The sequence below is a fragment of the Podarcis bocagei genome (assembly GCF_964188305.1).
Source record: "Podarcis bocagei genome assembly, chromosome: 4".
Taxonomy (NCBI): domain Eukaryota; kingdom Metazoa; phylum Chordata; class Lepidosauria; order Squamata; family Lacertidae; genus Podarcis; species Podarcis bocagei.
In genome coordinates, this window is record NC_138128.1 from 19,041,976 (window position 1) to 19,065,095 (window position 23,120).

Sequence of the window (23,120 nt, forward strand, 5' to 3'; positions counted from 1 at the left end):
TGTCCAGAAGTACGGCGTTCCAGTCATTTTCTGTTTAACAAACACATTTATTTATTCCCTTTATCCCAGCAAATCAATGCCACTAGACATATGCACAAGTAAGCACACAGGGGTACTTAAGGAACAACTACCAGGGAGAAAAAGCAGGGCACTCATTCAAATCTGTATCTCCTTTGATGCAGAAGGGCAAATTACATTTCACATGGAGTACCCTACTTGGGAGTAGATCTGCTTGTAAGTATCCTGTGGGAAAACCTAGTTGATTTCTTGAAATATGGGTTTTTGTAGACAATCTCCTCTTTCCTCAAAGTCAGTGATGTTTTTCTAGGAGTGTTCAATGATTCTGTGCTGCAGCAGAATAACAAGGCAAATTGGGGTGATTTGGAGTCATTTTACCCTTCCTTGAATCAAATTGTGATGTCGGCAAAGTACCCCCAGACGAATCAGGGCTCTGTGGTGCAGAGAGCCATAACTCATAATCTGGTGAACCGGGTTCGCTTCCTCCTCCTCCTCCTTAGGGTAGCGATAAAGCGGGATATCAAATCCAAACTCACAAGGCCTGCTGCTCTGATTTTCTGTACTCTCTACTTTTCTGGGCACTATATCTATATGCTTTTACGTCTCTGTTTCTATACTCTAGATCCACAGGATTTGCAAGAAGCGAGGTGGTTGGAATGCTGCCTGCAGAGCGCTGAAGAACTCTGAATTAAAACAACAACAGAGCATAGCTTTTCTTTTTCCTTTTTTTAAAAAAATCATTTGGAGCTCATCTGCACTCTGCAGGCAGTATTAAGGACAGCCTGACCTTGCAATTTCTGTTGGAGGATATCCCTTCCCAATACATGCAAGTGCCAGGAAAGCTATGTTGGCTGATGTGAAGCTGTTAAAAAAAAAAAAAAAAGGACAAGCAAGTATACAGATGATTGGTGACTTCTTAATTATTTTAAGGTAAAGAAAAGTAAGACAAATCCCTGCTTCTATCCAGAAAACATGAAACTCATACAGATCTTAGAGTTTTGGTTGGCCTAAAAATTGCCCTAATATGATTTGTGGAGAAAAGAGAACCACTTTCACTTCCCCCATGAAAGCCTTTGCATCTGCAATCTGGAAGGTTCAGTCCTCCCTAGTGGGGTGGGTATGGGTGTGTCCTGTGTCTACAAAGTTCATCTGCTTCTGCCAAAATTTTATATATATATATATATATATATATATATATATATATATATATATAGTCATTGTTAGATTCCCCATGCGAGTGAATGGCGAACATATGGTTTCATTTTACACTCAGCAGCTCAGAAGGTGAATCACAAATCAAACTGGACAGAGCACAGAGTGATTCAGAAACAGAATGTTGTTTTTTTAACTGCAAGCACAAGGCAAATATTGGGGTCCATACAGACCCTTAGAAAATACTCTTCCTGAAACAATTTCATATAGTCATGCATTTGGAAGCTAGCCCACAGGGCCATTTAACCCAAAGTTTGCTTTAGAGCATGATATGCTATACCTAAAATCCTCTTCCTACTCATTTTCTTGGAAATAATCCCTAGTTATCACTTACGCACTTACATCCAATTCATGTGCTTGTTTGCTTATTCATTGACCAATGACATCCTGCCCTCCCTGTGTGTACGGAGATAAACAAAGCTTAGGTTCATTGCCCTAGACATCCCTTGTGAATCACCAAAGATGGAGGTTCTTTCACAGGCAGCTCCACAGCTGGGAAACTTCTGTTAGGTGCCACATTCCTTCTGTATCTGCCTAGATGCAGGAGAAGTCAACAGGACTTAAATGTGCATAAGCGCAGAATGGGAGCCATAAGGTTGGTGTGTACAGGACTTCATGGACCAGCCTTACCCAGCAGCCTTCCTGGTGACTTCGGTAGTGATGGGTTCTGACAGCTACTACAGCCAAACATGGAGAACCACCTCCCAGCCTTTTCTGTGTCACTTTGACTTGCATCTTGCTCTTTCATGCTACAAGAAGATGGGAAATGCTGCCCGAGGCAGCTGACAGCACTGAAGGAGGGCTGGGAGAAGGCTCTTTGCACGAGAATGTGGCAGCTATTGGAACCACCAGCTCCTTCCTTCACCTCTTGACTTCATGGCAGCACATTCGCAGACTTCTGTTTAAACAGACCCATAGGTTAAACATTTAATCAATGCCTACCTTGCATAGTCTAAACCTACTATTTCTTGCAGTATTAACAGTGGATAGAATGAATAATCCTGTTCAGTCTCCAATTTCAAATGCTTTTATTGAACAATGGAAACTGTTTCATTGTCGACCAAAGAAGAATGGCAAATCAAGTTGATGGACTATGTCAAAATGGCAAAGTTAACTGGGAAGCTCAGGAACCCAAGAAGACTAGAAATTTAAAAAAGAATGGGAAATGTTTATAATGTATATACAAAATCATTGCAAACAGGTCAAAACATTAGCAGGATTCTAAATACACTTGCAATGTAAAAGTACAGAGAATTTAGGATGATGAAAAATTGGAGAAGTATTGATAGGCACTTGAAAATATAATTAAGAGAAAGCATGGGTGGGATGGGGGGGAAGTCAGGAGATTCAGAGAAATCTCGAGATGTGGAATTTGTATGATATTTTGATGTAACTTTCTTCTTCTCTTTTGTTCTTTTTATTTCTTTTCTTTTGAGTGTGTGTGTGTGTGTGTGTGTGAGAGAGAGAGAGAGAGAGAGAGAGAGAGAGAGAGAGAGAGAGAGAGAGACTGTGCCACCCTGGCGTATTTGTTAAGAATCTGTTCTCATCTCAATTTCTCCAACCCCAGCCAGAATATTAACAGCCATTCCTTATATGAACACTCGACCCCATATATTGTTAGAAGTTTGTGGCTGCCAGGCATCTCTAATCCATGAATCCACCAAGTCTTAGAATTTAATCAAGCCAGGCTAGCTTCCTGAATCCTTGGATCTAGCAAGTGTTAAAATATAAGCCAGGCTAGTTTCTTGATGAGCTGATCACCTGGGTGATGGGCTATTAAGGGACTATTAAGGGGCTCAGTGCAAGACGGCAAATGGGTGGTGCCTACTCCCTCAACAGAAAAAAACCAGAGTTTAGAGTAGAGAGTTTAGGAAGGAGAGGTGTGACTTAGAAGAAAAGCAGCAAACAGGGAGAGAGCACCATGCCTGATCTCTGCTTGAATCCAAGGCTGTGGCTATGGGAGAAGTAAGACTCTTTTGGAATGTTAATGCTGTGAACCCCTCCATTGTAGGTTCAGGTTGTATATAGGGGTAAATAAACCATATATCATAAAGACACCATAGTCTCTGCTGTGCCTCATTTCCCCAAGGAAACACAAACCCTGGGTAAGCGCCTGGAATCTCAAACCACTCAGAGACTGGGATGGCATGCAACAATATTTTATCTCATTTCTATCTCTCCTTTAGGCCACTGTCTTGTTGTTTTCAATATTATTCTTAGGCAAAGGGTCATAGCTCGGTCATAGAACATCTGTCTTGCAAGCAGAAGGTCCTGGATAAAATCCCTGGCATCTTCAGGTAGGGCTGGGAACATACCCTAACTTAAACCCTGGAGAGCCACTGCCAGTTAGTATAGACCAGGGTTTCCCAAACTTGGGTCTCCAGCTGTTATTTTGGACTACAACTCCCATCATCCCTAGCTAGCAGATCAGTGGTCAGGGATGATGGGAATTGTAGTCCCAAAACAGCTGGATACCCAAGTTTGGGAAACCCTGGTTAACTGCATTAAATAAACCAATCGGTCTTACTCAGTATAAGGCAGGTTCCTATGTTTATGCAGACCTGGAAATTCTCCCCTGGCGACCCTCTGACAATCTGTAGAGGCAATCCTGAGCTAGCTGGACCAATGGTCTGTCTGATTCTGTGTAAGACAGATTTCTATGTTCACATAGGCATGGGGATGCACACTGCCTGAAACCCTGCAAAGTTGTCAGTGTGAACAATATTGACCAAGAGGTCCTACTCAGAATAAGGTAGCTTCCTATGTTCCAGTTGTTGTTGTTCTGCAGCACACAATGAATGCAGCTCCACACTACTGGCATTCATAAAGTCTGGATAAGATACTAGGCAAAAGGAGATTACCAATCTGCTGAGAAGATGCTGCGAAAGGCTATGTACAAAGGCAAGTAAACAAACATGGCTTCATTACACAGTTCACTACACCTTGCAAGCAATAGGCAGTCCTTTGTCCCTCGCCACATACAGTATTTCATCTGCACCGCAACCCAGGAAAGCCAATAAAACATGAATGAGCGTTGCCAAGGCAAAGTTTTAAGACTTACGATTTTGAATTTTCTATTAGGGATAAGGTTAAATTTATGGATGATATACTGCTTTAGAAATGTGTTTAGACAGGAACGTGGCATTTCCTATCCCACCCCTACCCCCTTCCCCTTCAGGCTGGAATCAGAAAGCTTGGTGAAAAGAAGATTGTTAAAGGTTCGGCAGTACATAAAATAAATTCAGCTTATACTTTCAGAGAGCCCTCTGGCTGTATAAAAAGATGATGACAGTGACAGTGGGGGGAAAATTGCTTATATCTACAATTCTCCATTATTTTCTCATTAGCCTGAGTTTTAAAGGGAATCATATTAGTGCCTCCAGAGGACGAACTATATAAACAAGAACTACAGATTTATCTGTGCATTAAAAGAAATGCTATGGTAACAGGTTTGATTGCCTCCACTGCAGTTTAGAATCCTAAAGGATGAATTATCCTGAGATAATCTCACCTCTGTACCCTTTTCTATATTATATTTCATACCTTTAATCCTCCAAGGCTATGGCTATCTAATAATACCCTTTTTGCTTTTCTTCCTGCTTTCCATGCGGCAGCTAAAAGTATTTCCTTACCATTTAACTAAAACACATCAGTTAAGTTGATTTTCCTTTGATTGCCAGGAATGCAGTGAGTTACTGTGTGAGTTTTACATCTGGAAGATTTATGGAGATTAATTTGCAGTGTTAGATGGGGAAATGCTGTTCTGCTGATGCCCTTAGTTGAAAGTATTCTTTAAAGTAGGCTGTTGCAGGGCACTGTGGGTCTTTGCTGTGAGGAATGATCATTCTATTCGTTATAAGTGTTTCTGAAACAAAAGAAGAAAGAATAGTGATATGATGTACAGGAGGTGATGGCTAATAGAGGAAGTTCTAAACAAATTCATGGGGTTTCAGATATTGAGGACCTCTTGTTTTAAGGGTCAATAAAATTGGAAGGTTTAAATTAGTTGTTAGCGTGAAGTGGGAAACAGAAGGAAATAATGTGTAATTTGAACGTCCACATGCCACTAGCTATTTAGGCAAAGTAATTTAGGCAACAATCACTTCATGGCCTAACCCTTTAAGCGACTTACTTTGGATCAAGCTACTCATTCCTCGTAGGAGAAACCAACATGCAGCAGAAAATGTGTTAAATTTAAAACAACAACAATCAGCTCACATTAATATGTTTGGCTCTGGCAAGGGAGAGGATGGGGACAAAAGTTACAAGTTTAGAGATAAGAATCCTTATAAAAACCAAAAAAAGCATCTGCAGTGGAACCTTGGTTATCAAACGGCTTAGTTGACAAACAAATGAGCTCCTGAACGCTGAAAACCTGTTCCGTTTTTTGGAAGCTGAGCATCTGATGTGGCTATCAGCTATTGTTTCCGGGGTACCTGTGCCAATCGGAAGCCGTGCCTTGGTTTTTGCATGTTTCAGGAGTCAAACAGACTTCCAGAATGGATTAAGTTCGAGAACCAAGGTACCACTGTATTTTGTCTTCCTGTGTCAGGACTAACCCTACATTTAAAGCACTCTTATGCTACTTTCTCAGTGATAGCTTCTCCCAAAGAATCCCGGGATCAGTTGTTTGTTAAGAATGCTGATAACTGTTAGGGGACACTTCACAGCACTACAGTTCCTAACACCTTTAAGAAACCACGGTTCCCATAATTATTTTTTTGGGGGGGGGGGGCAGAGTAATGACTGTTGAACAGGAGTGCTTCAAATGTCTGATTTGAATGTGACCTTGGTTTCCTTTCTGGAACCACAAGGAGATAGACTGTTTCTTTCTTTTTTATTTGCATCCCAACTGTTCTTCAAGAAATTTATCTTACCCCTCCATTGTATTGCCACAACAGCCCTGTAAGGCAGCTTAAGAGATAGGAACTGACTGAAAGTTACTCAGCCAACTTCATGACTGAATGGGGATCTGAACCTATGTCTCTCCAGTCTTAGTTCAGCAGTTTAACCTTTATGCTACTGTGGCTTGCCACAAAAAAGAGCACATGCACCTGGCCCCAGGAAATCTGCTTAAAAGGTATCATGTCCAGTAGAAGTGGAAGGAATTCTCTCCAAGATAGGGGGTATGTTTCAACCTTGTCCTTTTGATTCTTGGATCTTCCAATTGCTAGCCAGTGTGACGTAATTGTTAAAGTTCTAGAAGAAGACCTAGGAGAGTAATGTTCTGTTTGCCACTCAACCAAGAATCTCAGTGGGTGACCTGGCCCTATTCACAGTCTCTCAGCCTAACCTACCTCACAGGGTTGTTGTGTGGATAAAATGGACTGGGGAGAACTACATGTATACCACCTGGAACTCCTTGGAGGAAAGGTGGGATAGGAGAAGAAGAGGAGGAGGAGGAGGAGGAGGAGTTTGGACCTGGTATCCCGCCTTTCACTCCCCTTAAGGGCGGCTAACAATCTCCTTTCCCTTCTTCCCCCACAACAAACACTCTGTGAGGGGAGTGAGGCTGAGAGACTTCAGAGAAGTGTGACTTGTCCAAGGTCACCCAGCAGTTGCATGTGGGGGAGCGGGGAAGTGAACCCGGTTCACCAGATTACGAGTCCACCGCTCTTAACCACTACACCACATACTTGTTCATATTTGCAAAAGCACTATCCTAAAAGGTGTGACCCAGATCACATGACTGTACATAAATCTTTCCTTTTTGATGCGGACTCAAAACCCATCACCACCTACTCAGAGCTCATGGATCAATTATTCCCCCTTGGGCTTCTTTTCTCCATATTCCCCCTTGGGCTTCTTTTCTCCATAGTGTTCGAGAGAGAGGTTGCCAGTTCTTTCATCTGGGCAATGCTTTGCCACTTCCTGAGCCTAAACAATTAATTGGAAGGATTTGGACTAGTGACCTAGGCAAGTTTGCTTCCCATTAACCTTGCTTGCTTGTTCATGGTACATGGTTGCACAGTGGGAGAGAAGTTGAAGCAGTGTGAGTAGACTTTGACCAGCAGTGAATGACTGCAGCAATTGATTAACCCATCTGCAAATCCCTCTTCAGTATAAGCCCTCCTGGATACAATGCCATTGATGCCATTAGCAATGGTGTGACCAGCACTTTAAAAATCAATTGCAGCTGGTAGAGGGCTGTAGCTTAGTGGCTGTGTGCAAAAAGTCCCAGGTTCAATTCATAAGCATCTCCTGGAAAAGATTCCTGTCTGAATCCCTGGAGATTTGCTGCCAGTCAGTACAGGCAACACTAAGCTAAATAGGTCATTGGTAAGGGACCCAACGGGTGGCGCTGTGGGTTAAAACACAGAGCCTAGGACTTGCCGATCAGAAGGTCAGCGGTTCGAATCCCCGCAACGGGGTGAGCTCCCGTTGCTCGGTCCCTGCTCCTGCTAACCTAGCAGTTCGAAAGCAGTCAAAGTGCAAGTAGATAAATAGGTACCGCTCTGGCAGGAAGGTAAACGGCATTTCCGTGCGCTGCTCTGGTTCGCCAGAAGTGGCTTAGTCAGGGTGGCCACATGACCCAGAAGCTGTACGCCGGCTCCCTCAGCCAGTAAAGCGAGATGGCAGGAAGGTAAACGGCATTTCCGTGCGCTGCTCTGGTTTCACCAGAAGCTGCTTAGTCATGCTGGCCACATGACCAGCTCCCTTGGCCAAGCTTATGCCGGCTCCCTTGGCCAATAAAGCGAGATGAACGCCGCAACCCCAGAGTCAGTCACAACTGGACCTAATGGTCAAGGGTCCTTTACCTTTATGGGACCCAACATGTTGGAGGGTATGCCATGATACACCATTCCATTCCTCCCCACATTCCCCAGTTTTACCTGCCAACTAGTCAGCCAGCATTCTGTGCCCACTGAGCGTTATTTGGTTTTCAGGGTTCTCCCACCCTAGTTATTTAAAAATACAGTGGTACCTCGGGTTACAGACGCTTCAGGTTACAGATGCTTCAGGTTTACAGTATCTTGGGTTAAGAACTTTGCTTCAGGGTGAGAACAGAAATCGCGATGTGGCGGCACGGTGGCAATGGGAGGCCCCATTAGCTAAAGTGGTGTCTCAGTTTAAGAACAGTTTCAGGTTAAGAACGGACCTCCAGAACGAATTAAGTTCTTAACCCGAGGTACCACTGTATGTATATTTTTTGGACTTCCTGAGGCTCCCCACAAACTTGCTGACATTCCCCTTTTGTGTGCCTTTTTGCTAAATAAGTATAGGAACTTTGAAAAATTAGTTTTCTAACCTATAGGATATAGGTTACAATATACCATTCAATTCATGGGAGAAGTTGTGGAAAGAAGATTTAGAATTTACGGCTTGTGGTGCTTTAAAAGAAAATTACGGTATATGAAAATGACGTATCAATGGTATTTATCTTCAGTAAAGTTAGCTAAAATGTATAAGAATTTATCTAATGTGTGCTAGAAGTGTAAAGATAAAATAGGTACATTCTATCATATATGGTGGTCGTGTAAAGAGGCAGTAGGCTTCTGGGAAATGATTTATAAAAAACTGGGGAAATGTTTAAGATAACTTTTGTTTAAAAACCAGATGCCTTTTTATTAGGAATAACAGGTGAAGACGTACCAAGACATGTTAAAAGACTATTTATGTATGCAACCACAGCAGCAAGGATGCTATTTGCCCAAAGATGGAAAAGAAAGTTCCAATGAAGGAAGAATGGATAACAAAGATGATAGACTATGCTAAAATGGCAAAGATAACTGGGAAGATCCGTGACCAAGGTAGTTTGTACAAGACTGGAAAACCTTTTTATAGAATACCTTAAAGTTCATTGTAAAGAGTTAAAAACATTAGCAGGATTGATATAACATCTATGAAGTCCCATGCCTTAAGGTTATTAATGGATTTGGGATTGAATGGAAAAGATAAGATGTGTAAGGAAACAAAGGGGAGATATTGGAAACCAGGGTGGGTGGGGGTAAGTTCAGAAGGGATAGATAGATAATTAATTAGTTTTAATTTGTGTTATGTTGAAAATTTAGAAATAAAAAAATATTTTAAAAGAAAAAATAGTTTTCTATTAGTAAGTGTAGCAATATTCTTTAGCAATTGAAATGTTCGGCATTTCCCCCCGCCCCCAGAAATCCGAGTGTTTTTACTATAGAAATGACAAGATTCAGAAATAAAAGAGTAGCGGAATGGATTATACACTGAGGCAGAGAAGCCATATTAAGGGGCAATAGCCGCTGTGTGGTTCAGACAAATCCTAGTGCAGTATAAGCCTCATCAAGGCCTGCCACATTCGGGAAAGGGTCTATTTTTGTCTGTTTCTCTGGGTCTAAATTGGCTCTGTGCACACCCCTACCTGTCAGTAATGAGCAGCTATTTCCAGGTGTCACAAACTCCCATCTCTGGAGGCCGAGCCCTGAATGGATCGCTGTAATTATCTCCACAACCAACACAGAATATAACAATTGTAACTTATCAGCGACAATGGGAAGCAATTGTAGGTAGGCGAAGGGATTTCCAGCTGGTGCATATGCACAAATGACCATTTTCATATTGAAAATGGCAGGTTCCAGACAGGCACAAACAGACACAGACACACACACACACATGGTTATTACAGGGATGGGAACGAGAATCTTTTTGAAACTCCATTTCCAAGCGTCTCTGAAAATGCAGCACAGTGGAATTCTAGGCTTGTTTCATATAAATCGTCTGCAGTTGAACCTGGAATTTAAGGGCAGAGCCACAGGTCATGGATTGTAGCTACTCAGGAGTGTTAGTCCTACTCAGACTACACCCACTGAAATTAACAGACATGGCTAACTATTGATTTTGATGCATTGATTTTAATGAAAACAGTATCCTTCATTAATCTGTAACTTTGCGCACTTCTGTACATCCTGACAGCATTACACTGCATCATCAACAACAACAACATCATCATCATGCAATTGTACCTTGATTCTCAAACTTAATCTGTTCCGGAAGTCTGTTCCAAAACCAAAGCGTTCCAAAACCAATGCGTGCTTTCCCATAGAAAGTAATGCAAAACGGATTAATCCATTCCAGACTTTTAAAAACAAACCCCAAAACTAGGGTTACCAGATGTCCCTGGTTCCCGGGTGATAGTCCCCGGATTTGCAAATCTTTCCCCGAACAAATTCCATCCCCAGAATGTCCCCAGATTTGCAAATCTGTCCCCGGGAAACATGGCAGCAGCAGCCTCAGCAGCCCGGAGCCAGCCTGGTAGTGCAGATGGCTCTGGCTAGCTCCAGGAGCTGCTCGCTGCTCGCTGCCATGACGCCTGCCTTTTTCCTTGCCTGAACTTCCGGCAAGGAAAAATGGCTGGCGCTACAGCAGCGAGCAGCTCCTGAAGCCAGCCAGACCCAACTGTGCTACCAGGTTGGCTCCAGGCTGCTGACTGCCGCCGCCACTGCCAAAGGGGTACCGGGGACGCCCGGCGGTACAGATCTCCTGCCCCCTTCCCCCTTTGTTTTGACTGATGGGGCTTTTGGATGGGGGGCTTTTATCCATTTCCACAGTCACACAACCAATCAATCAGTAGCTGACTGAGTTCCACACGGTCACAAAAACAAATTAACCGAAAAAACCTCAAAAACAAAAACGCAAAATAGCAAAAACAAAAGTGCCAAACTTTGGTGCAGGCGCCCCGGAAACAATAGCTGACAGCCGCATTGGATGTTCGGCTTCCAAAAAATGTTCAAAAACTGGAACACTTGCTTCTGGGTTTTTGGCATTTGGGAACCAAGGCGTTTGAATACCAAGGTACAATAATAATAATAATAATAATAATAATAATAATAATAATAATAATAATAATAATAATAATACCTCAGCAACTCTGGGTGGCTTCCAACATATATAAAAACATAATTAAGCACTAAAAAACTTCCCTATACAGGGCTGACTTCAGATGGTTCGGGGGTTGGATAACTCCATACTGTCCAACATTTCTCTGATGAAAACAGGAACATCCTAAGGAAAAGCGGGACATTCCAGGATCAAATCAGAAGCCAGGGTGGCTTCTGTAAATCCAGGACTGTCACTGGAAAATAGGGACACTTGGAGGGTCTGAATTAGATACAGTATATGTATCTATGATTAAGAGTAAGAATCTTGCTTGCTTGCTTTTTATTAAGGTAAAGGTAAAGGTACCCCTGCCCATACGGGCCAGTCTTGACAGACTCTAGGGTTGTGCGCTCATCTCACTCTATAGGCCGGGAGCCAGCGCTGTCCGCAGACACTTCCGGGTCATGTGGCCAGCGTGACAAGCTGCATCTGGCGAGCCAGCGCAGCACACGGAAACACCGTTTACCTTCCCGCTAGTAAGCGGTCCCTATTTATCTACTTGCACCCGAGGGTGCTTTCGAACTGCTAGGTTGGCAGGCGCTGGGACCGATTCGAACCGCCGACCATACGATCGGCAAGTCCTAGGCGCTGAGGGTTTACCCACAGCGCCACCCGCGTCCCTAACTTTTTATTAAAAAGTGCTTTTTATTAACAACTATTAAAGAGGGTGCTTCCATAAAGTATTAATGCCATGCTGTGGATAGAAGTATTCCTGCATAAAACTAACATGGTATCACAGTTCCTATAGCAACTAAATGTTTCAGAGTGGACACCACAGTAAATGCCAATCTGTGAATATCTAGAATATGTTGCAGTACATTTGTGGCCTCATTATTATTTTTTAAATCTTTTGTCATCAGGTTGACTTTAAAGTCCTGTTGTTGAATTATTCAAATTATTCCATTTGAATCATATTGGGAAAAAGGTGAAATTATGTCCATTTGAAATCTAAACAGGACTTAAATAATAATTTGCCTTTTTGTGGGATTAAAATCTCTAGAATAGCTTGCCATCTGCTCCCACTATTTCTGTTTATCCAAGATTTTCCCAGCATCTATCTCTGGTGCATATCTGTCCCTGTTTTGCCTTTTAGAGATGCCTTCTTCAAATTATGTTAATGTGATCTGCTAGCATTTTCATTGCTATGGGTTCAGCTACCTTCCCTGGGCCTTAGGGGTGAGAGCCTTTACTCTGTTGTTGCTGTTGCTGTTGTTGCTTCTGCTGCTGCTACTTCTACCCATCCTTCACCGATAAGTCCCAGGGAGAGTTTCAAAAGTTTCAAAATCCGGAATAAAAAACAGATAAAGCAAGCTATAGGGATGCGGGTGGCGCTGTGGGTAAAACCTCAGTGCCTAGGACTTGCCGATCGTATGGTCGGCAGTTCGAATCCCCGTGGCGGGGTGAGCTCCCGTCTTTCGGTCCCAGCACCTGCCCACCTAGCAGTTCAAAAGCAGTCAAAGTGCAAGTAGATAAATAGGTACCGCTCTGGCAGGAAGGTAAACGGCGTTTCCGTGTGCTGCGCTGGTGTTGGCTCGCCAGTGCAGCTTCGTTACGCTGGCCACGTGACCTGGAAGTGTCTCCGGACAGCACTGGCTCCTGGCCTCTTAAGTGAGATGAGCGCACAACCCTAGAGTCTGTCAAGACTGGCCCGTACAGGCAGGGGTACCTTTACCTTTACCTTAAAGCAGGTTATAGTAAGAGGAACAGAGTAGGTCCTGAAAACACACATCTCAGGTGTCAAAGACTAAGATAAAGAGGTACATCTTCAGAATTTGTGGAAAGTTGCATAATGAAGGTGCCTAACACATTTCTGTAGGAAGGGAGTTGCACAATTCAGAGACTATCACAGATAATTTCCTCTCCAGGGCACCACCACTTGGACTTCTGAGGGAGATGGAACAACCAAGAGGGCTGCCTCTGTTGATCTTAATACCTGGGCCTAAGCCCTTTAGGGCTTTAAATTGTGGCATGAATGCCTTAGATTTGGCCCAGAAACTAATTGGAAACCAATGCAGCTGTTTCTGTGACTGAGTGTTGGTAATATACTTTGGGAAAGATCTGACATTACTTTACCCAGATGCAGTTTGTATGAGTTCATGGGTGTAAAAACATGACGTCCTTACCAAATGTGACATGCATGTACAAAATCCAATGTGTGTCTGCAAAAAGCACACAGTCAATTTCGACTATAAAAATTAGAAATCAAACATGCTCCATTTTACACTTATTAGATTCCATATTTCTCTTCAAACCTAATACTTCCAAGTTGATGCCCAGGAATTTCTGAGGCAGGTCTGGGCAGGGAGGGCGAGGGTATATATACAACCTTCCATGCACCTGGAACATATCAGATGTTGCACTGACACCTCTAGCCCAAAGATTTGCCAATGGGGTTTCTTACAGATTATCAAATTTCTTCCATTTTCAAAGACTAGTGAGAGTTACGTTGCAAGAGAGGGACTTATTCTAATATAATTTGTACAAAACAGTTGGGAGGGGGGGGAATAAACATGATAGTGTTCTTAACTACCAGACTTACATTCCTTCTCTACCTCATTCATAGACTAAGGCTGCAATACTAACCCCGGTTACCTGGGAGTCAGCCCCACTGAATGCACTATGGCTTATTTCTGAACAGACGTGGTTAGGATTGCAGTGTAACTTCTATTCCTGACTTGAAGTGGTTCTTTTGCTGTTCACATAGCAGATCAGCATTAAATGCTACCATTAAAGCATTATGAATGTTACCTTAATTAGACGCTTCACAACAAATCAATGACTCTTTAAGCACTCAAAACAAGCTACACTTACATCATTATCATATCATTGTTGTTTCCAGGAATTGTAATGTGCATCTACAAGGCAAGTAGATGCAGAGACAGAAAAGCATGCTGGAGACTATTTGCATATGATACTGATACGGAAAGTGATCTGCCCGTTCACTCTCCCTTCATGTTACAGGGGGCAAAGAGTGCATAACCAGTGATACCAGAGGTACAATTTAGCTCACCCATAATGGTTGCTGATTAATATCTCTTGTTTTTTTCTGGTACAGAGAGCATCTGTTTAGGGGAACTTGTGTACACTGCCATTTCAGAATTGTGCCATGAGAGTTTATCTTGCTGTCAGTACCCGGATTACAAATGTCATCTACAAAACAGATGACTTTTGGGGTGGGTATCCTTTATTTCCTTTTTCCTTTTTGCTGTCTGCACATTACACCATACCTTTCCCTTCTTAACTCAGACTGCAACAGGAACTGCAAGGTTTTAATCTGGCAACTTATAGCTCTGTGCATAGTGCCCTGTTTGATGGGCCACCAGGATTTCATGCTGAAGCATCTCTCTAGCCAGGTCAGTAAAGCAGTAGTAGCCAGCAGGGATGCAGGTGGCACTGTGGTCTAAACCACTGAGCCTCTTGGGCTTGCCGATCAGAAGGTCGACAGTTTGAATCCCTGCAAGGGCATGAGCTCCCATTGCTCTGTCCCAGCTCCTGCCAACCTAGCAGTTCAAAAGCACACCAGTGCAAGTAGATAAATAGGTACCCCTGCAGTGGGAAGGTAAACAGTGTTTCCATGTGCTCTGGTTTCCATCACAATGTTCCGTTGCACCAGAAGAGGTTTAGCCATGCTGGCCGCATGACCCAGAAAGCTTTCTGTGGACAAATGCAGGCTCCCTCAGCCTGAAGCGAAATGAGTGATGCACCCCACAGTCACCTTTGACTGGACCTAACCATCCAGGAGTAACCGTCCAGGCTAACTTTTTACCTTAGTAGCCAACAATGTGCTCTATAGATGATTTGGATTTCAACTCTAACCCCGCTCCTGCCAAACTCAAACCAATATATTTTTCATCCCCACTCCAGAGATTCTACGTATCTGAATAACTCTTGAGTTCTCATTCATTTGCATTTGCATTTCTCCTTCCTCTCTCTCCCTTCTTTTCTCTTTGCAACGTTTCTTCATTTGCATGCTCTCCTCCACCTGCCCCAATTTCCCACATGACCAGAATGGCAGTCTTCCCCACACCATGCCTCCACCTTATTACTTTCCCCATCTTCTTCTCTGTCTCTCATGCGCATGCACACAAACATAAAAATGACTTAATTTGTATTCTGGCGATTGGCAACCCAATTTATCCTGCCTTGCCAGTTGGTTTAAAGTCTCTACATATGAAGTCATATAAGACAGCTGACTCCCTTAAAAGAGCATATTTAAATGCAGCCTGGCAAACATTCCTGCAGACCGGCAGCATCTACAAGTTCCTAAGTGACCTTTCCCTGCGTTTCCTATGCAACCGTACCAGAAGCAAAAATCTTTGTTTTTCCCCACCAGATGTCTTAATTAAAAGGACACCGTAAGAGCTATCTCCCAGAAATGAATGGAAGGCATCATTTAAATGCTGCGCATTCATTTTTCAACTGCTTGGCCAACAAGAAAATATATAACAAGCAAGCAGCAATTGTGGAAGTTGCTACAACAGTTTTACTGTCTACCAGTTAATTTCCAGACACAATTCAAAGTGTTGGTTTGTTGCCTATAAAGCCCTATTCAGCTTAGGTACAAGATATCTGAAATACCATATTCCCTCATATGGACTTGCCCAGGTTCTGAGATCTTTGAAGAAGGCCCTTCTCTCAGTCCAACAACCTGTCTCACAGCCACACTTGGTAGGGAAGGGCCTTCTCGGTGGTTACTCCTCCCAGGATGGATCTACACTAACGGTTTTTAACGTTAAGGAAGGGTTCAGGAATGGTTTTGATAACATAGATCAGGGTTCAGCAAACTTTTTCAGCAGGGGGCCGGTCCACTGTCCCTCAGACCTTGTGGGGGACTGGACTATATTTTGAAGGGGAAAAAATGAACGAATTACTATGCCCCACAAATAACCCAGAGATGCATTTTAAATAAAAGGACACATTCTACTCATGTAAAAACACGCTGATTCCCAGACCGTCCGCGGACCAGATTGAGAAGGCGATTGGGCCAGATCAGGCCCCCTGTCCTCAGTTTGCCTACCCATGACATAGATGAACACATGACGCCCTACTTTTTACATTCACAATGCGTTATTACCTTGTCTTTTTATCACTTTTAAAAATCGTTCTATGCTGCTATATCAGTGAAACACAGCTCATATGTCCCTATGTAGCATTCCCCTTCCCCCCTTTTTTACCACATTCAAACTCTGCCCCCCCCCCTTCCAGTGGTATTGGAGGGACAATGTTCAGTTCAAATAACAAAGGACACAGAGGGAGGGAGAAAGGACAAATTAAAATGTGACATCAGAGGATGGAGCAGAGAGACCAGCAGCAGCAGGGGAAAAAAACAGCGTTTTGGGAAATGGTGTGGCCAGATATTACTTACATTTGACCCCCAAAAAACAAGGTAAAAAACTTTTTGATTAACAAGTATGCCCTGTGATGTTTTGGAATGACATATCTAATATCGTTCTAATAGGGGGAAAAAACATTAAACAGGTCAGTGTAGATCCAGCCTCTGACATCTTTGGATTTTCCTGCCAAGAGAAATTAGACTTGGCTTCCTCCTTGCTATCCTTCTGACAGCAGGTGAAAACTTTCTTATTCCAGCAGGCCTCTAGGAAAAGGATGGTGCTACGACGTTTTTTATTGTTGCTATTATTTGTATTTTAAATATATCTTTATTATACATTGTTTTAATTCTGTTAGTGTTTAGTTACTTTTTAATGTTTATCTAATGTTTATCTATGCAGCCCTCAAGCTGAAAAATGCCCGAGTTTCCCCTGATATAAAAGTTTCTAGGAATGTGAAATGGATAGATATTTAGGTTATTTCATCTGCTTCTCAACAAGTGCTTGGAAAACCATTGGCAACAAAGTGTAACCTTGTAAAAAGAAGCTCTCAGGTGAGATCTGAGCAAATTCACTCTTCTGTGTGTGAAATAAATATATAGAGAGCTTGGCATTATGACAATGTGTTATGGAATTAAAATTTGGCCACAACTTTATTAAACTTTCAAATGTAGGAGAACCTTGGCTTAGGCATTGGGCATGTATCCCTCCCGGAGCCGGGGGAACTGGGGCTCCTCATGGTAAATGGGATATGGGGGTGCTCTGCAAGACGTATGTATATGCAGGCAGCCCATCCCATATTCCCACACGCAGGGTAGTTCACTGACAACCTTTCAGTGTATGGCCCTTTAAGAGGGGACCCTGAAATCGTCGCTGTGGGGAGGGGGGGGTGAGTCACTGCCTGGCTACTGCTGGCTCCTCCCCCTATTTATGCGACTGGCCCCACCTCCCAGCAGTGTAAATTGACTAACTGAGGCTGGGCGTGAGACTCCAAAGAATAAACTGAGAGGCAGGCCAGCCCATACAAACTGGTAAGTTCCCTGAGGTCCAAAGCACCGTTCGCAATCCCGCAAAGGGCCCCCACAGTGTAAAGTGTGAGTGCTCATTCTAAATCTGTTTTAAAGGAGAGCTTCTTCCGTAGAGACCAATATATTTGAGCTCCGTAGTTTGCTGGCTGTAGCCTCTTTTCTATCTTGTTTCCCATGGTGTCATCTTATCTAATCACAGCTTAGTAAATGCTAACGCCATAAGAAGCCTTCAGCAGAAATGAGAGTTCATGCATCTGTCTCTTGCTGAAAATGCTTATGAATAATGGCATATGGCTGTTCTAGTCAGTTAGGAAGAGGTGAGCATCTCTTCCAGTGTCATTGGAATGGAGGAGGGGGGTGCAATGGCTGTAGACTTTTACAATGGTGGTGGAAAGATTGACCTTAAAAATTACTGAGACGACACAAGAACTGGAGCTTCTATTTTCTGCCCTGGTAGATGAAGACCATTCCCAACACATGATGCAGCTACCTTGCTGAATCCAAGAATGGGCAAACCAGTTTATTTCTAGTAACATTTTCACATGCATTCAGCCATGTGTCCATTCTGTTTCATCTCTCAACCATGTTCAGCTTCCGACAGGAGCAACATCACAGTCCTAGATCATGGAGACTGAAATATACTTAGAGTCGCAAAGTGATTTCATGCTCTTTATTCAGCTCATAGTGGTGAGGAGGAATGAATGAAAGTCCCCTCAAAGTATCTGCTTTATATACATTATTTACACAATGGGCTGCACATGATTGGCTAATTCCGGAATTCTACTGTAAGCCAATCAGGTTGTGGATTCACTTCTATCTGGAGCATGATTGGGTGGTTCCTGCCAACCAATCACATGGAGGAGAAAGTATGTAGAAAATTGTGTGTGAAATTGTGGAAATACTTCACAATTAACCTTTGCAGGAACCTTATGGTGAGAAGAGATTTTGACCTTATCAAAGGAGGAAGGGACTCACTCAATGGCATAGCATGAGGGGGGTCACAGGGTTGGTTACCCCGGGTGCAAAATTCTTAGGGGCACCAAATTTCAACACCCAGTACTACCTCCATGCTGTGGGCTTCCATTGCTGGGCTCCATTAAAAACAGCTTTTCCATGTGAACCAGGAAGTGACTTCCCCAGACAATGGTAACCCATGATATGCCACTGGACTCACTAAGCTGCCTCTACAAAGCGTGTTCTCCCTCATAGAGAACGCGTGTTGTGGTGGGGTCTGCCGGGCCACCCCTCTGTTGCCAGGCAGGGTTACAAAGGAGGCCTGGGGCAACGATTGGATGGCTGTGTTGCTGGGGTAAATTTTATGTTGCAATTTTGGTGGGAGGGATCAGATGTTTTAAATCCTGGGCACGCAGCTTGGAGCTTTCTCTTTCGCTGCGTGCAACGGATTGCCTGCACACCCACCCTAACTTAGGGGTTTTCCGTTGACCTTGCTATGCCTGTCATGGGGTCGTCTCCTTTTGGGGCAGGGGCCTGGTAGGAATTTTGTCCATCTGGCTGAGTGGCTGGGCCATTTGGTTTTTGCCTACTGCGTAGCAAATCGTCACAACTTGTAGGGTTGTGGCTAGACATTGGTTATCAATTGACTGGAGGAGGGGGTAGGATTGGCTGGGCCTGCCCCTCCAATGCTGCTGTGGAAAGAGAATTCCGTTAAAGGAATCTGGTGGCTTGCCATCTTTTCGTCCGAATCCCTAGAATGGGACTAGGGCCGGCAAGCCCCGGAGAGCATGCGGGGAGAGGTGAGGGCCTGTGGCTCAGCTCCATTTCTCCCCAATATTGTTTTCCCTTACTGGCTTCCGCTGGTATCCGGAAGTCAGTTCTGTCCCCAGGCGGGGAGACACATAGTCTTAACCAATGCCTAAGCAACCACTCACATTTATGTATTTCAATAAAGTTGTGGCCAAAATTATGCCAAAAACCTTAAAAAAAATTATGTGTGTGTTGTGAGTTATTTGAGGGGTGGCTTGGGGACCTCCACATGTAAATGTGATTAGATGTGGGAGTCTGAAGGAATATACTGCTGCATCTTTCAAGGGCCGTCTTATTCTTATATTCAGGGGTATCAACTTGAATAAAATATGGTGGTGCAGGTAAGCTCCGTTCCACATAATCAATCACACAACACAGTGCACAAACACTTTTTGAATGGCAATGCCCATCACCTTTGGGGAAGGCAGGCTCCCTCAAATATTTTATGGGGGGGGGGCAAAAGACCCCGTCAGCCCTTAGAAGTTGGCTCCTGTGACTTGATTTATATCCTGCCTTTCCTCCCGAAGAGGCCCAGACAAAGAAACTACCACTGTTGCTTGGGTGGACCCAAGCCTCGAGAGATGCATAGGTGATACAGTCCAGGTATCAGTACCAAGGGGCCCTGTAAGAGCATTGCTCCCCCAATGGTGCCATTGGCCCTATCTCAGTAAGATGTTACACCTTTTTGTTGTACGGGGGGGGGGGGAGGAATGGGACCGGAGCTTAAGCATGGAAATGAGACTTTTGTTTCTTTTTCTCATGCTCATTCATCTTTAATACTTTTGTCCCCAATCATGTTTCCACTGAAGACCATATCACAGATTGACTTTTGTCTAAAGCAGAATTTCTGTTGCAATTAGAAGACTCCTTCATGAGTGACACATCCGAAGGACTATAATGGCAGACAAGGGGGAGATGTTTATTTTTCTGGGACATTGCACGTATCCCAACTGGGGACCCACAGAAAAAAGGATAAAAGTTGTTAGCCACTCCATGCCATCAGCTTCTCTCCAGCTCTGGATTCTGCAACTGTGCAAGATGCATCTAAGGGATTTCAAGGGGTGAATAAAGGAGCTGTTAGAGGAGATTTTAGAAGTGTCCCAAACATTCCTAATTAATCTGACTGCTTTAGGCTTTGGCATGGTTCATTATTTTTTAAAAAACCGGGAGAACATCTGTAATAATTTCATTGATAAGATTTCAAGTTATTAAAATATTGTGCTAGATATTTAATTCCCAGCCAACCAAGTAAAATAAAAAACCCAACCTTCTCTCTTTTTTCCCAAAGTGACAATTCCTAGGACAGAATCAATAATTGATCATCTTTCTAACTTTTTTTTAAAAGTGTCGTTTTACCTGAAATTAAAGCCAAGCAATTTCACAAGTTCCACTGAATGATTTCTATCAATATCATATAAGGGTTAAAAATCCAACCCAGTAATTTAATACTGTACCTTGTTGTCAGGGAACTGCCATCAGAGCATCAGGTGGTGGAGGGACTCAGGCAGGATGAAAGAGACTCAACTGCTGAAGCAGGGACCAGCAGGGGGAGGAGTGGGTCTCTGAGGGAATGCGAGCAGGAGGGAGGGCTCAGGGAGGCTTCCAGCGAGAACAGTGGGGAGGTATCGGAGTCTCCCATAGGGAGACCCATACCTCGCAGGAAACTGTCACGCCGTGAGTCCAGGAGACGCGTTTCCGTTAAGGAACTTCTTTGCTGGAAACGCTTCCGCAGACAGCCACTGTCGGACACTACTAGTGACTAGAGCAGACATGTCTGAGGAGCTCCGTCACACACGGAGGTTTGTGGGGGCGCACAAACTCTGAGGGAGCACGTTTTCACGCACAAGCAGCTAATCAAACCCTCACAGCAGTCCGACAGTCTTTGTACGCTGCCTGTGCAAGAGAAGGCATCATGAGCGAACCAACCGGAACCGGAGGAGCAGGGGCTGGAGCTGGTCCAAGCTTGGAAGATAGATACCGAGCGTTGGAGGTTCAACTGGCCCTGCAGACGGCGAGGCTGGAGGAGAGAAGGGCTCAGGATGCAGACAAGAAGGGGAGAGCCACTCAATTCCCCAGAAAGGTACCAGGATTGGTGCAGAAATTTGGGGGGGACCCCAAGGACTACCATGCTTTTAGGACAGAGATGCAATATGCCCTTAATGTGCAGTTCGATGAGTTCCCTGATGAGGAATCGCGAGTTGCTTTTGTAATTGGGCATCTTGAGAAAGGGGCTAGAGACTGGGTTCGACCCCTAATGGCAACGCACAATGACATACTAAAGGACACAATGAAGTTCTTTCGTGCAATGGATATCATGTTTTCCAGCGATATTGAGGAAGGGGTGGTGCGCAGACAGCTAATGGCTTGTAAGCAGGGGAGTCGATCTGTCCGTGAATATTGGACTGAGTTTACCATGCTGATTCACAGACTGAGTTGGGATTTATCGGCGGCACCCGTTCAAATGCTATTTGAAGAAGGTCTTTCTTCGGGGGTGAAAGACGAGCTGGCACGGAGCCCCAGGGCGGAGTCTATGGATCAGCTGACCAAATCTGCGCTGACCATAGGAGCGCGGCAGGAGGCAAGAGCCTTGGAGAGGCGGGAAGGGAGAGGGGAACGTTGGAAGGAGTTCCGCATTCCAGACATTCCTGAGCCAGCTTTCCCGCCGGCAGAGCCGATGGAAATCGGAACAGCGCGCGCGCGCGCATTTTCAAAAACCAGCGAGGGAGCTAAGAAGGAGGGAAAGGGCCCCCGGAAATGCTATCTCTGCCAACAGCCAGGCCACTTTGCCAGAGTCTGCCCCCAGAGGAAGGAATGGCAAGGGATGGTGGGAGCTGTTGAGGGGGGAGAAGAAGGGGGAGCGGAGCAGGTAAAAGCCAACGCCTGGTTGCCACAATTGGGGCACTGCAGCCAGGCCAAAGAGCAGTGAAAGTGCCCGTGCCAGAAGCTCCTCGACCTGCTCTAGTGATTGAAGTGTCGCTAGAGCTGCAGAATGGGCACCCCCTAAAAATAAAGGCGCTATTGGACTCAGGCAGCTCCTGCAATTTTATGAGCAAGGAGTTTGCTGCTGAACACCAGATACAGACCATCCCTTTAAGCAACCCCCTGCAGGTGACCACGATTGATGGCAGGGAGTTGTTGGGAGGAGGAGTCCGCTTGCAGACTGTCCCAATGATAATGAGGGTGGCAAGGCACACAGAACTGATAGCGTTTAATGTGGCCACCCTGGGAGGCGCTCCCATTATTTTGGGAATGAGCTGGCTAGCTCTACATGATCCGCTGGTTGGCTGGCATCAAAGAGTGGTGTCCTTTGGTTCAGCACATTGCCTAGAACACTGCAAAGGGGAGAAGGGTTCAGTAGGGGCCCAAGCCACCCTAGCAGGGACTGAAGTAATGGGGAAGGTGAAGGTACCACCACAGTATGCAGATCTCAGCGACGTGTTCAGCGAGAAGGAGGCTGACCAACTACCACCTCATAGACCCTTTGATTGTCAGATCAATTTACTCCCTGGAGCACAGCTTCCCGTGGGCAAGTTGTATGCCATGTCAGACAGGGAAATGCAGGAGTTGCGAGGGTTCATTGACAAGAACCTGAAGAGAGGCTTCATCAGAGAGTCCAAAGCAGCAGGGGGGAGCCCAGTGTTCTTTGTGGACAAAAAAAATGCGGACAAGCCGAGACTTGTATGTGATTTTAGGCGGCTGAATGCAGTGACTGAACCGGTGGCGTTCCCTATGCCCAGAATTGATGATATTTTGACCATGGTGAGGAAGGGAAAGATTTTCACAAAGCTGGATCTAAGGGGGGCGTACAACCTGATACGCATAAGGAAAGGGGATGAATGGAAAACCACCATGTTTACCCCTTTGGGGGCGTTTGAATACCTCGTTATGCCATTTGGATTACAAGCAGGCTCCGCGTGTT

The 23,120-nt window shown here is 44.4% G+C and overlaps 1 long non-coding RNA gene across 1 annotated transcript in view; it reads right to left on the reverse strand.

Annotated features, from left to right (window-relative positions):
* Positions 1-1,072: 1,072 nt before the first annotated feature.
* Positions 1,073-23,120, reverse strand: part of LOC308585180 — a 59,440-nt gene continuing 37,392 nt past the window's right edge. Inside the window, exons 3-4 of the long non-coding RNA XR_014007121.1 lie at positions 4,863-5,095; positions 1,073-1,173 (exon numbers count right to left, since the gene is read on the reverse strand). This is a non-coding gene — a long non-coding RNA (uncharacterized lncRNA). The remainder of the gene's footprint in view (positions 1,174-4,862; positions 5,096-23,120) is intronic.